The sequence below is a fragment of the Gorilla gorilla genome, chromosome X, assembly GCF_029281585.2.
Source record: "Gorilla gorilla gorilla isolate KB3781 chromosome X, NHGRI_mGorGor1-v2.1_pri, whole genome shotgun sequence".
NCBI classification, from domain to species: domain Eukaryota; kingdom Metazoa; phylum Chordata; class Mammalia; order Primates; family Hominidae; genus Gorilla; species Gorilla gorilla.
This window is the reverse complement of record NC_073247.2, coordinates 38,232,085-38,248,793: the sequence shown is the minus strand read 5'-3', so window position 1 is coordinate 38,248,793 and position 16,709 is coordinate 38,232,085. Positions and strand designations below refer to the sequence as shown.

General features: G+C 33.1%; 1 protein-coding gene across 30 annotated transcripts in view; it reads right to left on the bottom strand.

Annotated features, from left to right (window-relative positions):
* Positions 1–16,709, bottom strand: part of DCAF8L2 (DDB1 and CUL4 associated factor 8 like 2) — a 164,631-nt gene that overhangs the window by 25,904 nt on the left and 122,018 nt on the right. For 17 of the 30 annotated variants that reach the window (XM_055375432.1, XM_055375434.1, XM_004063939.4 and 14 more), the window contains 2 exons: positions 11,496–11,587; positions 7,981–8,064 (listed from right to left, as the gene is read on the bottom strand). The exons of 7 other annotated variants lie outside the window; for them this stretch is intronic. The gene's annotated coding sequence lies outside the window, so the exon portion shown is untranslated. The remainder of the gene's footprint in view (positions 1–7,980; positions 8,065–11,495; positions 11,588–16,709) is intronic. 6 more of the 30 variants (XM_055375457.1, XM_055375452.1, XM_055375448.1 and 3 more) reach the window with 1 other exon arrangement.

Genomic DNA, 16,709 nt, shown 5'->3' with positions numbered 1-16,709 from the left:
AGTTTTCCAGTAGTTTATCCCAGTCTTCAATGATATATGAAATAAACAAGGGATACTGTTCCCCCACAAAGAGGTGGAGACAATAATTAATGTTTGTTAATTACTGTTTGTTGTCTTATAGTTGAGAAATATATAAAGCCTCTTACATCAAATGTATCCAGTAAATCTTATTTTTCTTCATATGTAATCGTATCATCTAAAACCAAGTAGAAACATAAATTTAATCTACTATTTAAAATAATTCTTCAAAACAGAGAGCAGGGCCATATTCCTATGATTATTTTTTAAGAGTTAATTTTTTGAGTAGATAATATATTTATTCAAAATCATACAAGATGCATGTTTGGAAGTCTTGTTGCTATCCACCCTCTTAACCCATTCTACTGCACTGTGTACTGATAAATATTTTTATTGCATTTTTTCTTATCCTCCTAGTGTTCAATACAAATATATGCAAATATGAAAATGTATTCACTAGCTTCATTTCTTAGGGAAAAAAAGGTAGCACACCAAACAAGACAATATTTTATCTTGTTTTTTTTACTCTAAAATGTTATTGGAGATCACTCTATCTTGGTACATAAACGCTATACTCATTCTTCTTACTGATGCATAATATTCTATTATGTAGATATAGCTCCAGTTATTTCATAAATTTCCCATTGATATACACATGGTTTATTTACAGTTGTTTACTATTACAGTGTCTCAATGAGTAATCCTGTTCATATATCATTTAGAATGCATGAGCATTTTTGCAGGACAAATACCTGGAAGAGAAGATCTGTGGTCAAAGGGGAATTGCATTTGTATTTTGGTAAATAATGGCAGATTGTCCTGGATAGGATTTGCACCATTTTCCACTCTTAGCACTAATGTATGAGAATGCTGTTTTCCCATAGTCTCAACAGCCATGCTTTGTTAAAAATTTGGAATATGATAGGTAAGGAAAAGCTTCTCTATAGAGTGTGTTTGCATTTTTTAATTTATAAAAAACTCAGAATCATTTTCTATTTTAAAATTCAGTTTGTATTTGTTTTTCTAAGAATTATTGGTTCATTTCTTTGCCCATTTTTCTGTTGTGTTGTGGGTCTTACTATTCTTGATTTCTAGGAGTTTTTTTTCTATTCATTAAGCAGGTTAGTCTTTTGTCTGTGGTACAAATCGTAAAGATGTTTCACAGCTCTTCATTTGTCTTTTGACTTTGCTTTTGATTTAAAAAATAATTTAGAAACATTTATTACTCTTTTCATTTAGGCCTTCTGGATTTTGATTTTTGGTTATTTATAAATTTTATAATTTGTAAATTAACTTTGGGGGAATGGACATCTTTATATTGTTCAGTCTTCCTAGATAAAACATGGTATAGTTTTCCATACAAGTATAATTCTTGCATCCTTCAGAAAACCTATAGTTTTATTTCAGATTTGTTTCTCTATATATTTTCCTGTTCTGTTGCCATTGTAAATGAATAAAATCCTTTTAATGATTTTTAATGGATTTTGTTTGTGCAGATGTCTATTGATTTTTGAATACTAATTTTATAACCCAATAACTTATTTTTTTTCTAGTAGCTTTTCAGATCATTCTCCTGGGGTTACAGTTACGCTTTCTTATTATCTGTTACATGAAATACTTTTACCTCCTTGTTTTACATTGTTATATCTCTAATTTCTTTCCCATATTAATCTCATTAGCTAATGCACCTTATAAAATGTTAAGTAGCGGTTGTGATAGTGAGCATTTTGTTATCCTCCTGCTTTTATCTGGAACACAAGCAGTATATTATAATAAACATGTGCTTTAAGATTATACACATGCACACATACACACACACACAGACAATCCTCAACGTACAATGGTTCAACTTGTGAGTTTTTGACTTCATGATGTTGTGAAAGTGATACATATTCAGTAGAAACCACACATCCAATTTTGAATTTTGACTAATTAAAAATTCAAAATTTGAAGTATGCTTTATACTGAATGTGAATTATACATTCTTAATTATAAAATAATATTTGCATTAGAGGGTTTTGCCCAATTTTAGACTAATGTAAGAGCTTCGAGCACGTTTAATATAGACTGGGCTAACCTATGATCTTCAATAGGTTTGGTTTATTAAATGCATTTTCAACCTACAATATTTTCAGTTTATGATGGGCTTATCAGAACGTAACCACATTGTAAGTCGAGATTCATCTGTACATAAATCATTTTAATGAAGTATCTGTTGAATTCTATTTTATCAAGATATTTTTATTTTGTTTTCTTTTAAAAAAGGACAGATTTGAATCCAGTAAAAATGTCTTTTCAACATTGTTAGAAATCATATTAATTTGCATTAAATTGCATAAATGAGATGCCTCAATGAGAGATAAATGAAAATGTTCTGTGGTTTTCCTTTTTGTGCATTTTTCAGGTTATGGATAAAATGTCATTCATACTTGATGAAAATAATTTTAATATATTTCAGCTTTCTATGTACTCATGAATAGGTGAATTACCATCAGAATGATCTGTTCTTTATGGATTTGGTAGGATTTCATGTGAAACCATCTGAGCTTGGTGTTATTCACAGGGAGGAGGGCATTATTTTATTTACAAATTTCTCCAATTATCTAGGGAAATTATCTGTTTCAAATTTCTCTTCTGGTAATTATTCTTCTGTTGTATTTTTCTAGAAAATTATCCATTTAATTTAGATTTTTTACATAGGGCTGCATAAAATAGTTTGTGAGTGATTTTTTAAAATTATGAGTTACTTGATTGCCTCCTATTATTTCTTATTTTGTGTTTTAATGCTTTTTTTCTTTCCTCTGTGAGCTAATCTACTTTATTATTTTAAACAATCTTATGTTTTCTTATTTTGCAGATTTTGTTTTCTAACTAATTTCTCTTGTCCATCAATTCATTTTCAATCTTTGTTTTATTCCATAGATTAGAATTAGGTTTGCTTTGTGTTTCAATCCTAAACTAAAAAATTGTTAGGTGAATTATGCCCATCTGTATTTATTTAAATACGTTTAGTATTTTGTAGTTCTACGATATTTAGGACTTTAAAAATCCATGTTCTATATATATTTATATGACATCCTTAGTCTTTTCTTTGTTTACACATTATGTATCAGTACCTTATTATGAGCAACAGTGAAATTAATTAGCTTTTAACTTTTCCTTCTTTTTGTTCTCATGCACCATTTTCTTAAATTGGATTAGCTTTAAAGTATTTGCTGCCATTATATTCAACATTATACTGGAAGTATCAGATAGTGCAAAAGGATAAATGGAATGAATGGATAAATAAATGAAAGGCCTACAATTTGATTGAAAAATAAAAAAGCAAAGCCATCTTGATTTGCAGATAATCTAATTATGTATGTGGAAAACCCTTTAAAATCTACAAGATAGTTATTACAATTAACAATCACACTTTTCAAGCTTACAATTTATAAGACCAATACAAATACAAAGACCAATAGAATATAAACAAATTAATCGTATTTCTATAAAATAAAAATATTTAAGAAATAAATTTTAAAACTCAAATTTTAATACAGTAAAAAATAAACTATTTATAAATGCATTTAATAAAATATATGTAAGGTCTGAACACCAAATTACAAAACATGGGTAATGTTAACTTAAAGAACACACACATAAATACATACAGTTTTCATAAATTAGAAGACTAAATTTTTTTGAAATGTCAGTTCTTCTCAAATTGATCTATAGATTTAATGGAGTCTTAGTCAAATTGATAGGTTGATTATAATAAATATATGAAAATAAAAATAATCTACAATAGCTGAAATAGCTTTGAAAAAGAATAACTTTGGGGAACTTTTACTGTCTGATTCAAGACTCACTATAACGATAAAATAATTAATGCAGTGTAGTATAGGTGTAATAGACATTATCTAAATGAAACAAAGTCAAGATTCCAGAAATAGACCCACATATATATGGTGAAGTGGTTTTTGACATAGGTATTAAGGTATTCCAATAGGGGAAAGATATATTTTTAAATAAATATTATTGGAACAATTGGATATCTGTATGGTTAAAAAAAACCCTTGACTCAAAATCATATATAAAACTTAGCTTAAATGAATTATAGACCTATATGTAAGATAAAGATACAAAACCACTTGAAGAAAACACAGGAAAAAAATCTTTGTCATATTGACTTTGACAAAGTTTCTTAAGCAGGACATAAAGCATAATCCATAAAAGAAAAAAAAACACAAATAGACTTTTGTTCTTTTACGGACATGGTTTAGGAAACAAAATTGATTGCCATACACCGAATGGAAGAAAATATTTGTAAATCGTAAATTTAACAAAGGCCATGTATCCAAAAAATATAAAGAACAAATTTAATTCACTATCAAGAAAATAAAATTTTTGACCTGGCACAGTGGCTCATGCCTGTTATCCCAGCACTTTGGGAGGCTGAGGTGTGCGGATCATTTGAGGTCAGAAGTTTGAGACCAGCCTGAGCAACATGTCAAAATCCCACCTCTACTAAAAATGCAAAAATTAGCCAGGCATGGCGACAAGCACCTGTAGTCCCAGCTACTCAGGAGGCTGAGGCAGGAGAATCGCTTGAACCCAGGAGGCGGAGGTTTCAGTGAGCCAAGATCGCACTGCACTCCAGCCTGGGTGACAGCAAGACTCCGTCTCAAAAAAAAAAAAAAATTTAATGGGTAAATGATTTTAAGAGGTACTTAACAAAAGTACCTCTTAAAATACACTTTCTTTATGTATGTTTTATATTTTAACATATTTTCTTTAACAAAACGAAATAGATCTATGGCCAATTATCATAAGAAAAAGTGTTCTATGTCATTAACCATGAGGAAATTAAAATTAAAACCACAATGATATATTCACTAGAATTGCTAAAATCTAAGAAATGGAAAATGCTAGGTTTGGACAAAGATATGAAGCAACTGCATTTCTCATACATTGCTGGTGGGGATGCAAAATGTTGCAGCCATTTTGAAAAAAATTTGCCAATTAAATATCACTGTTATATGCACTTTTCATGACCCAGAAGTCCCACTCCTAGATGTTTGCCCAAGATAAATTTAAAAATAGGTCTACAGAAAGACTTTGTACTAGTCAAAATTCTTCAGAAAAACAGAAGCAATAGGATATATGTGTGTGTATATGCGTGCCTGTTTTATGTATACATATATAATATACATACATACACACACATACATATGTAATAAGGAATTGTCTGAGAAGCACCAAGACCTGCAGTTAGCAAGATAGAGACCCAGAAGAGCCAATGGTGTTGTATTAGATTGAGTCTGAAGTCTGAAGAACCAGGAGAACCAAGATTTTAAATTCCATTTGGAAAGCCAGCAGGCTTGAGACCCAAGAATAACCAATGTTTCAGTCATGGTTTGAAAGCCAGAAAAGAGTAATGTTGCAGCTCAAGCAGTTAAGCAGGCAGTGTTCCCTCCTGTTCTCAGAAAGGTTGGCTTTTTTTTTTTTCTACTTAGGCCTTCAGTTGATTGCATCAGGGCTCCCTCAACATTAGGGAGGGCAGTCTGCTTTACTCCGTCTACCGATTCAAATGTTAATCTCATCCAGAAACACTCTCACAGACACACTCAGAATAATGTTTGACCAAGTAACTGGGCAGCCTGTGGCCAAGTCAAGTTGACACATAAAATTAACCATAATAAGCTTATACACAAACTAGAAGCAGGGGAAGTGTCCTAAAAGTGGTGATTGAATAAACAAATTGTGGTATATTTATACAATGGAACAAAACGACCAAAATATTGATATACACAAAAACATGAATGAATCTCAAAAACATGATGCTATGTTAGGAAATGAAACATGAAAGACTGCATAGTACATGATTCCATTTGTATGAAATTCTAGAAAAGGCAAAACTATAGTGACAAAAAGCTGATCAGTTGTTACCTGGGATGGAGGATGAGAGGAGGAAATCTAATTCAAAGAGTCACTATGGAATTTTTGGATCTATATCATGTTTGTGGGAATGGCTACACAAATACATACAATCACCAAAACTCATCAAACTATACACTTAATATGTGTTGGTTTTATTTTATGTAAATTATTTCTCAAAAGTTAGGAAAAATGATGTTAATTATAACATTGTTAACAATAGTAAAATAGAATATTTTATAATAGAGAAATGACTAAGTTATGGTAATTCAACGGAATAAAAAATTATGCTCTCATGAAAATTATAGGATTGAAAATGCAATCAGAACTGTACATGGTTGGTAGACTATGCTTGTATGTACTTTAAAAATTTCACATTTCTCTAGAGACTGAAAGGAGAACATGGGTATTTTTAAATAGTTGTTCTAAGGAAATAAAACATCATATATCTTAACAAAAGCAAAAATTGACAAATGATATCTAATTAAAGAGCTTCTGCACAGCAAAAGAAACTATCATCAGAATGAACAGGCAACCTACAGAGTGGGAGAAAATCTTTGCAATCTGTCCACCTGACAAAGGTCTAATATCAAGAATCTGCAAGAAACTCAAACACATTTACAAGAAAAAAACAACCCCATTAAAAAGTGGGCAAAGGACATGAACAGACACTTCTCAAAAGAAGACATTCATGCAGCCAACAAACATATGAAAAAAAGCTCATCATCACTGATCATTAGAGAAATGTAAATCAAAACCACAATGAGATACCATCTCACGTCAGTTGGAATGGCCATTATTAAAAAGTCAAGAAACAACAGATGCTGGTGACGTTGTGGAGCAGAAGGAAACTTTAACACTGTTGGTGGGAATGTAAATTAGTTCTGCCATTGTGGAAGACAGTGTGGTGATTCCTCAAAGAGCTAAAACCAGAAATACAATTTGACCCAGCTATCCCATTACTGGGTATATACCCAGAGGAATGTAAATCATTCTATTAAAGAGATACATGCACACATATGTTAACTACAGCACTATTCACAATAGCAAGGACATGGAATCAACCCAAATGCCCATCAATGAAAGACTGGATAAAGAAAATGTTGTACATATACACTATGGAATATTATGCAGGCATAAAAAGGAACGAGTTCATGTCCTTTGCAGGGACATGGATGAAGCTGGAAGCCATTATCCTCAGCAAACTAATGCAGGAACAGAAAACCAAGCACCACATGTTCTCACTTGTAAGTGGGAGCTGAACAATGAGAACACGTGGACACAGGGAGGAGAACAACACACACTGCAGCCTGTCGGGGGTGGGGTGGGGGGAGAGAGTATCAGAAAGGATGGCTAATGCATGCTGGGCTTAATACCTAGGTGATGGGTTGATAGATGCAGTAAACCACTATGACATACCTTTACCTATGTAACAAACATTCACATCCTGCACATGTCCCCCAGAACTAAAAATAAAAAAAGAATAAATGTGATCCTAAAGCAAAATAAAATACTTGGATATCACAAGTTTTACAGCTCAGAAATACATACAGTCTCAGTTTCCCCTGTTTTTAAAATCGAATGACACATTTCCTATGGGAGCTGATGATAAGGCTTGGAAAGCCAGTGATATAGTGACAGTGGCACATTAAACTCTTACAAAAGTGAAGATTTTATAAATATGAGCAAGTTGTAAACATATAAAGAAAAGGTTGTTTGCTTTATTTCTGATTATTGTTGTGTCATTTTATGACAAGATTTCTTTTTGTGCTTTTCAATTGCTTTGTATTTTTCATGACCTATTATAGTTAATGGGAAAATGTATCTGACACAAACTAATATTCAAGTACTTTTATTAGGTACACTATTATTTGTAATGCCTTCACAGTTTTACATTTTAGTTAGATTCTTCCTGTGCCTAAATCATTCTCTGTTAATGACTTAGGCACTGGAGGCACATTAAAGCTTTTTAACCACTAAGCAATCACAGGTCTTCTAGGAAATTGCTGCCGCCATGCATAATTTGCTACCCATGCCACTCACCTGTGTCAGTAGCAATTAGAGATTTCCCCACTGATTCCACACCGTCCTGAAAGAGTTAATGGACCTCTGCAACAGTGCAGCTTCCTAACAGGATAAAATAAATTGTTTTAGTGCAAGTCTAATCAGATTTCTTAATAAAGATAATAAACAAACCAAGTCATTGGATTTTAGTTTGCCCAATACTGATGAAGGGAGAACATAACAAATTTAAGTTTAAGGTTATGCAATGTGTAGTTCAAACATATTTGACAATAATAATGTTAAAAGCTCTGAGATAGAAAAGCAAAAACATTTATATCCATTCTGAAGAAAGGACTATCATTAATTTAGCATTAGTCATCTCTGAAAGTCTTATGTACTTGTAGTTAAAGTTATTGAGGCAGAAATGACCTGGGAGCATGAATACTTAGTTTTTATTATGACATAGCTTGACGCAGTGATGCCCCCAAGCTCTTTTCCTGGGCCACTTTATTTTGCATCAATAACTTCCCCTCATGCATTATTTATTTAGTTTTTATTTAACTGACACTTATTGTGCTAGGTACTGTTCTACGTTTTTGACAAATATTAAAACATTACTTCTTATAATAACCCTATGAAGTGGGTATTACTGATTTCTATTTTACAGATGAGAAAGCAGAGATCCTGAGGTATAATAACTTTCTCAAACTTGTAAGCCTGGATCCTGAATCTGTGCTCTTAACCATTGAGTTAAAGTGTCATGACGGTTTATTAGTTTTTCCAAATTCCACCACAGATTTCAAGAATAGATCTAGTCTCAGTTCCTTTTTTTTTTTTGAGACGGAGTCTCGCTCTGTCGCCCAGGTTGGAATGCAGTGGCGCGATCTCGGCTCACTGCAAGCTCCGCCTCCCGGGTTCACGCCATTCTCCTGCCTCAGCCTTCTGCCACCAGCCCAGCTAATTTTTTGTATTTTTAGTAGAGACGGGGTTTCACTGTGTTAGCCAGGATGGTCTCGATCTCCTGACCTCGTGATCTGTCCACCTTGGCCTCCCAAAGTGCTGGGATTACAGGCATGAGCCACCGTGCCCGGCCTACTCTCAGTTACCTTTGACTCCCATTTCCACTCAAATATTATTTTCCCTACAAAATATTGTACACTGTATCTTGTGAAGGGAAAAATATTAGTGTCATAGTAAAACCATTTTAAGTCCCCAACACACAGGTGAGAAGCTATTTTCTGAAAATTATGTCTGAACCCAGAACTACTTGTCTTTAACTAAAAAAATAAAAATAAAAAATAAAAAAATCCATGTGGTTTCTACCTTAAACATGTTTTATAAGGTGGCTGCAGGGTTCTTACTCAAAAGACTGAAGCAATATGGCCTCAAACCTGATAGAATCCAGGGCACTGACATTTGCAATTACTTCAAATTTTGGAAGAGTAGGGAAAATGGGGAGGCTAGAAAGACTGTCAATATATTCAATCTCAGAAAACATGATTTTCTCAAATATCTGTATGCTTGTTGCTATTACTTTTGCAATCACTGTAGTTTACAGCACCTTCTGTAATGTAATGTTGGCTGCCATAGAAGTACTCCACCAAAATAGAATACCTTCTAAATCTTAGTGGTGTTAAAATGCAGTCATTTTATACAATGGGAATAAACATTTCTCTACTAAACTAAGCATATTTAGAGAAAAGTTTTTGAAGTTAAAAAATGGCTGGGAAAGAAATTGCTAAGAACATTTCTTTGCCTTATTATGACAAACAGGAAAAAGATGTTTTAGGTGCACTTTTAGAACAGTCTCAAGTTAAAAAAAAAACTCACAATGAATTACCATACATTTAGAATCTGGTTTGGTAAAATTAAAGGTTAACAATAATTCTAACCCCTTGATTTCTCAGACTGCTCTATCGTTTTAGGTGTTTAATGAATGAGAAGCAGAATTAGTGTTATTTGAGAAACCATTAAAAATCATTTTGCATTTTCCTCTCTTTTTTTCTATTATAAAATGATTCTGTTACTGTAAGCAGAGCATGGAATAGGGGTAGGCAAAGCTGAAGATGTTTACCAGGGATGGATAGGATAATTAAGATCAAGTGGATGATTTAACATTTCCTAACATGGAAAAATAGAAGAAATCTAAAGGAGAGTTGTATATGCTTCTACAACCACCATCTACCATTCTACCTATATAAGGGTCATACTTCACCCTAAATTCTATTAAAATGGATGAACTTTCTTTTTTGATCAACTGATAATTTCTATACTTGTATATTGGATCCTCTCAAGGCTTGCCTACTCACGAATTTAATTTCTGATATTACCCTCTTTTCTCTTAATATCAGTGGCCAGCAAACTAAGGCCCACAACCCAACCCTGCCTTTCATCTGTTAGTAAATCAAGTTTCATTGGAACACAGCCATGCCCATTAATTTACATGTTACCTATGGTTGCAGTTATGACAGAGATCATATGGCTGACAAAGTTTATAATATTTAATATCTGTCCCTTTAGAGAAAACGTTTGCCAACTGATGTCCTACATCTTCAATTTTCTTTTCCCTTGGTTAGATAATTTCTGCCCGCAAATAAACAATGTATAATGTTACTTCTAACATTAATACCTTTTTTCCTCCAATTTTCTCCTTCAATTATTGCCCCATTACTCTGTTCCCCTTTACAGAAAATCTCCTCAAAAGGTTTGTGTATGTCCTAGGTATTTCTGCCTCTTATTACCTATTTTTTTCTTGAATCTCCTGAAGAGTTTCTTTCAACTACTTCATACACACTGCTCTTTTAAGGTAATCAATAATGTACATTAATCCAATTTTACCAGCCAATTTTCAGTCCTCATCTTATTTCATTCATTAGCAACATTTGGCATTATTCTAATCCAATTTTCTTGAAGCATTTATTTGATTCTCCTCATACCTTCCAAGTCCATTATTTTATTCTCAGTCTTTTTTCCTTGTTTCTTCTTATTTTCCTGGCTCCTAAAGCTCTGAAATGACTCCTTTCAGTCCTCAGACTTTGTTCTTCTTTACATAAAATTATTCCTTTCATAGTTTAATCCAGTTTAATTCACTTAGATGCCATACATTCTATACACTGGTGATTGCCAAAATTCTCTTTCCAACTCAGACCTCTTCCTCAAATTCTGTACACTGGTCTGCCTCAGCATATCTACTTGGATCATAAATAGGGATTTCACTGTTAATTAATTCAAGACAGACTCCTTACACATATTTTCTGATGGGTCCACTTTACTGAGGCTCATGCCTTTGCTCAATCCCACGTGAATACAGTCTATCTCTATAGAAACAGACAATTATCTATTTTAAAGCTTCCACTAGTGGTTTCTGCTTCCATTTTGAAGAAGTAAGCGCCTAACATATTGATCCTCCCACAAATATGAGCTATAAACATTAGACAAAAATAAACAAATAAACCCAAATACCTGGGGCTCTAGAAACTGTACAAATACAAACATTTTTAGAAGTGACCAAGTGACCAGCACTGTGCGAATACCCTGTATTTTTACAGTTTTACCTGAGAGTAGCTGCAGTCACAGAAGCATGGAAGCGGCTAAAACTCTGATGGTAAACTAGAAATGTTTCTGGTAGTCAAGTGAACACAGAACCCTGGAAGGAAAATAATCAAAGAAGAGAAACCCTAAATTTTGTGTTTAAACTCACTTCAACCTGTGAAACATGCATATGTAGGGAAAACTGGAAACAGCTTTCAACAACTGAAATTTGAGCCACTGACCCCTTCAGTTAGGATATTTTGCAGTTTGGGTCTAACTATTTTAACTACTTACTGGAAGAGAAACAAATTGGTACTGTTCAGAGCAATATAACATAATTCAGAGTGTCTACAACATGAAATTCCTAGTGGCCATGATACAATTTGAAATTATCTGACATACAAAGAACCAGGAAACTTAGACCCCACTTCAAAGGAAAAGACAGTCAACAGATGCCGATTCTGAGATGACTCAAATGACAGAAATATGTTAATTGGATTAAATACTCCAAAATAAAATAATGCCAAAATCTGGTTCTTGGAAAATATCAACAAAATTCACAACCCCTAGCTATATTAATAATAAAAAATGATAGAAAATCCCAATATCTTGAAGGAAATAATGAATATTACTGCAGATCCTATATCTATTAAAAGGATAATAAAGGAACATCATGTACAACTTTATGCAAACAAATTCTAAAACCTAGATGAACAGAGAAGTCCCTTGAAAGATTCAAGCTACCAAAACTCACTCAAGAAGAAATAAATAACCTGAATAGTGCTAGATATATTAAATAAATTGAATTCATAGTTAGCTAACTTCCCCCCAAAACCCTCCATGTTTCTGGTGGATTCTTTGTTGAAATCTAGTGAACATTTGAGAAATTATACCAACCTCAAACTCCTTAAGAAAATTCAATGGAGGGAACACTTTTCAACTCATTTTATGAGGCCAGCATTACTCTAATACTAAAATCACGAAATGATATTATAAAAAAACTGCAGATCAATATTCCTTTTTAATTATTTTCTTTAATTTTTATTCATTGAAATCAATTTTATTGTGTATATTTGAGGCTTAGAACATGATGTTATGGGATATAAATAGTAAAGTGGTTGCTATAGTGAAGCAAATTAGCATATCCATCATCTCACATAGTTACTTTTGTGTGACAAGAGGAATGTATATATATACACATATAAGCACTTCTAAACTGAATAACAAAGTCAAATATATATATATATATTATATATATATACACACACACACAAACACACACACGTACACACACACACACAAATATAGATGTAGGAAAATTATTCACCCATAAAAAAGAAGAAAATTCTGCTCTTTGCCCCAACAGAGAAAGACCTGAAAGACATTATATTAAGTGAAATGAGCCAGACACAGAAAGAAAAATATTGCATGGTCTCTCATATGTTGCATGGTCCAAATATTACTGAATCTAAGTCCACCATATATAAAATAATAATACACCCTGACTAAGGAGGGTTTATCTACAGAATTCCAGTTTTGTTTAATACTGAAGTAATCAGTTAATGTAATTAGCAAACCATATTAAGAGAACAAAAGGAAAAATAATTTTGTCTTTTTAAATTATTTTCAATTTTTATATTTTTAATTTTTGTGGGTACATAGTAGGTGTATATTTTGTCATTTTACGAGATGCAGAAAGATCGTTTTACAAAATCAAATAGCCATTCATGATAAAAATATTCATCAAACTAGTAATAGAAGACAACTTCCGCAATTAGATAATGGGCATCTACAAACAATGAAAATTCTACAGCTAACATCATACTTAATGGTGAAAGAGTAAATCTTTTCTTCTAATGTCAGAAACAAGACAATGTCCCCTTTCAACACTTCTCTTAAACTTTGTGTTGGAGGCCCTAGCCATAGCAATGAAGGAAGGAAAAAAATGAAAGTGATAAAATGTTAAAGGAAGAAGTAAAACTATATACATATGCAGGTGAAATAATTGTTAAAATAGGAGAATGCTGAGGAATCTGCATATAACTTCTAGAAAAAATAAGTGACTTTATCATGGTCAGAGACTAGGTTAATATACAAAAATGAATAAAATATTAGTTTGTATTTACAGTAGTACCTCAAATCATCAAGTACTTATGATTAAATTTAACAAAAGACACGAAAAACAGAAGAATTGAGACTAGAGAACACTGACAAACAGATTAGAGAATATTTAAATAAATTAAGAAAAATACTCTAATTCTGGATTGGATGACTAAAATAGATAATATACAAGTTACACCCAAATTTATCTATATATTCAACACAAAACCAACCAAAATTTCAGAAGTTTTAAAAATTTATAGAAATTGGAAAATTGATTTTAGGATGTATATGGGAATTGAAAAGACCAAGAATGCCTGCCCAAAGCACTTTTAAACTGAGGAACAAAGTCAAAGGACTTACACTACTTGATTTGAAGAGTTACTGTAATGGTGCAATATGACATTGGGCTGCAGGATAGGCACATAGTCAATGAAACAGTACAATGTACAGAAAATGGATAGAAAATCAATGGGAAAAGAATCTTCAACTACGTTTGAACAACTGAACATCTATGTGGAAAATAATTGAGTATAGGCCCTTAATGCAAACCATATACAAAACAACTCAAAATACATTTCACAGAAATGTGAAAGCTAAAAATAAAAAATCCTAGAAAAAGTAGGGCATATTATTTGCAATGATTTATTAGATAGGACACACAAAAAGCATAATCAGAAAGCAAAAAAAAAATAATTGGGCATTTCCCACATTTAATCTTTTGCTTTTTGAAAGACATTGTTAAAAAAAAAATGAACATGCCAGCCACAGAAACAGTCCACAGACAAGGACTGGTGAAGAGACAAGATTTTGGCCCCCATGATCTTTAACCCCTTTAGCCCATGGTGTTACTTCTGTGATTTTTATGTTACATGGCAAAAGAGACTTTGTAGATGGAATTAAGATTTGCTAATCAGCTGACAATAGAATTGAGTGGTTATTCTAGATTATCCAAGTAGGCCTAACGTAATCACGTAAGCATTTAAGAGTGGAAAGGGAAGGAAGAAAAGTCAGTCAGAGAGATACAGTGTGAGAAGAACCCCATCACGGTTGCTAATATTTTATTGTTTGTGGTGTAGTTTAAAATCAACTGGTTCCTTGCCTTATTTTTCATATAGACCTTGAATCAACTGTAAAGAAGTTCAATTTTTTATCTCTCACTATGCACTAATCAACAAAATAAGTTAATATAATGTTATTTAAAAAGTGTTACAACAAAATGTAAGGAAAATACAAACACAAATGAAAGTCTTTAAGGTCCAGTGAAGAGAACTAGCCCAGAATCTAATAGAGTGGAAAGGTACCAACTTAAGAAGCAGGTGGAACTGGTCGGGTGCGGTGGCTCACGCCTGTCATCCCAGCACTTTGGGAGGCTGAGGCAGGCGGATCACCTGAGGTCGGGAGTTCAAGACCAGCCTGACCAACATGGAGAAACCTCGTCTCTACTAAAAAAATGCCAAATTAGCCGGGCGTGGTGGCGCGTGCCTGTAATCCCAGCTATTCAGGAGGCTGAGGCAGGAGAATTGCTTGAACCTGGGAGGCCGAGGTTGTGGTGAGCCGAGATCACGCCATTGCACTACTCCAGCCTGTGCAACAAGAGCGAAACTCTGTAAAAAAAAAAAAAAAAAAAAAAAAAAAAAAAAAAAAAAGCAGGTGGAACTAGAACTATGAGAAACTCAACTGTGCTAATGAAGAAAAGAAAATGAAACACTGGAGGCATTTTCCAGTAATGGAAGAGTAAATGGGTAGTAGAAAGAAATGCTACTTGAGATTGGGAATATTAAATAGCAGAGATAGCAGTGTTTTGAGGAGAAGGGGAAGATACTGGTCCTCAATAGATCGGTAGGGGTTTAACCTGAAAAATCTTCTGTAGCAATGCCTTTGGCATCTACTAAAGATCAGTCAATGTAGACTGAAACAAATGGGTAGACAATAGTACAAATATTCCTTGAAACATCCTTGAAAGAAGATTGCATATATATAAACAATTATAAAACCAGACACAGTAGATATAGCTAAGATAATACAAGATTGAAAATGCCACCTTATGAGAGTTGAGTGTAGCACTATGTGACAGAAAGGTGAAACTCCCATCCAAGAACTAACCAGGCATGACTCTGCTTAGCTTCTGATATCAGACACATTCAGAGTGGTATGGGTATAGATGTCAATGGTGGACTGGATAAAGACAATGTGGTATATATACACCACAGAATACTATGCAGCCATTAAGAAGAATGAAATCATGTCCTTTGCAGCAACATAGATGCAGCTGGAGGCCATTATCCTAAGCAAATTAATGCAGGAAACAATAGCGCATGTTCTCATTTGTAAGTGAGAGCTAAATACTGAGCACATATGGACGTAAAGATGGGAACAATAGACACTGGTAACTATTAGAGAGGGAAGGGAGGCAAGGGTTGAAAAACTAACTATTGGGTACTATGCTCAGTGCATGAGTGAGGGGAATCAATTGTACCCTAAACCTCAGCATCACTCAATATATCCAGGTAAAAAACCTTCACATATACACCACAAAACTAAAATAAAAGTTGAACATTTTAAATAAAGTAAAATAAAATAAGAAATGTGAAACAGAGAAAACACATACTAAAAGATTTTGAAATTGGTGGATAGGAAAGAAAAGCACCTCTAATAAGATGCCATTTTTATTTACCATAACTTCCATAATCACAAAATTCTACTTTGTCAAAAAAGCCACAGTGTTTCAAATAACACTCTCAGTAACTAATGTATCTATAGTTTTATTTTCCCTCCAGATATTATAACCCCCTAGTGCAAATATTAACATATTATGGGAACACAAAGCCCAATTTAATCCTAAACTCATAGACCATGGATTCCAAGCAACAGTAATAGGCTGATTAGCATCCTAGTGAAATGAAAGCCAAGATGATTTCCATATATGCTCCTTTCCCTAGATATTACCGAGTCTTCATTCTGGGTTGCAACACTCGATTCTGGTTTACAGAACTATAATTTAGCTTCAAATTACTTTTTTGGTATTTTTCCATCATTATATTTGAAATTTTTCAAACATATAGAAACGCCATATCCATATAATCACCAACTAAATGTTATGATTGTTAAGATTTTGCTGTTTGCTTCATCATATA